The sequence below is a fragment of the Suricata suricatta genome, chromosome 7 (genome assembly GCF_006229205.1).
Source record: "Suricata suricatta isolate VVHF042 chromosome 7, meerkat_22Aug2017_6uvM2_HiC, whole genome shotgun sequence".
In the NCBI taxonomy this organism is placed as follows: Eukaryota; Metazoa; Chordata; class Mammalia; order Carnivora; family Herpestidae; genus Suricata; species Suricata suricatta.
Genome location: NC_043706.1, coordinates 32,034,413 through 32,035,965, shown reverse-complemented (window position 1 = coordinate 32,035,965; position 1,553 = coordinate 32,034,413).

Here is a 1,553-nt window from a genome sequence, read left to right as displayed (position 1 = left end):
AGCATGAAGAGCGGGATGCGGAAGTGAGCATACACAGCGTGTCACAATCAGATAAACATGGCCGACCGCGAGGCAGGCTGGCCTTCCTGGAATTCTGGTGGCGCCAAGCCAGCAAACCTGATGTAATCCGTGTACCCAGAGGGTCACTACCAGGGGGAGATGCACACAAACCTAACTCACAAGAGACTGAGCTGTATATGCCTGGATGGCAGTTGGCTCTTCTATATGATGACAAATGTTAAACCAAGTTAACTGGTTAGTGCAATGGCTGCCTGTGTGGCAGCCAAAAATAGGCAGGATGCTCGTTACTGAATGATAATAACCTGGTGATTTCATTCCACCAAGGGCACAGGCCCTGTCAGTTGGCCAGGGTACCCTGTGACCTGAAACTCTGATTCTGCAGGCCTCCTTTGTCCATCCTGGGAAGATCACCCCCTTTTATCAAAGGATTCTCTCTTCGGCCAGATTTAGTGTGCATAATAAGGCCATGTGCTTATAAACACTGACACAAGGGATGTGCTATGCTTAACGAGACTACCAGATGGCAATCTCTAACTGGGATCTGGGGTTCTGGAACTCTCCACTCCCCCACGTCCGATTGTGGTGGGCCGTGGTGTAGGTGTCCCATCACCACCACGTTCATACATGTTGATTGTCCTTCACCTTCAGAGGGCAAGTGCAAACTAGGCTTCTCTTGCTGCAGCCCAGTCTTCAGTCGCCTGTAGGACTTTGTGGCTACAAAGAGAGAGGTCTATAGAGTCCCCAAACTTTGGGCATGGGTGAGGGGAGGAAACCCGCTCAAAGGACACCAGTGCAGCTCTGACTGCCGGGACCAACACCGGGGACAGTGTAGTCCCTGCACCCTTTGTTCTGCTGGGTGGCAGCGCTGACCACATTAAGCACTGACCAGGCTTAAGCTGGCACAATTCTGGCTCATCCCGTGGTCCAGCTGGCTCCCATCCTCTCTAGATCTGAGAATCGTGCCCAAGAAAGCCTGGCGTTGTAACCATGGGCTTGTTTGCTTACTGGTTTCAGTCACATTTGGGGTGTGAAAGGTTTATTTTACCTCCTTGGTCTTGTGACACCCAGTTCACAGCGTCCGAGGAGGCAGCCACGTGGCTCCATGCTCTGTATCCTGAATACCAGCAACGTGCTAAACCCAGGACACACCGTCCTCACAGGCACCTGCTTGGGTGACAGATGGCATGAAATAAGAGAGATGACAGCCCGGGGAGGTAAGCCATTAGGGGTGGGGTGAGAGGGGACGATGGAGAGAGCTTGCAGGAGGACCATAGCAGGGTGGAAAAGAGGAAGGGATGGGGAGCCTGGGTGGCTCAGTCCGTTGAGTGTCCGACTTTGATTTGGGTCATGATCTCACAGCTTGTGGGATCGAGCCCCGTGTTGGGCTGTGTGCTGACAGCTCAGAGCCTGGAGCCTGTTTCAGATTCTGTCTCCCTCCCTCTCTGCCCCTCTCCTGCTCATGCTCTGTCTATCAAAAATTAATAAACATCAAAAAATAAAAATAAAAGAGGAAGGGAGTCAGAAAAGGGAGG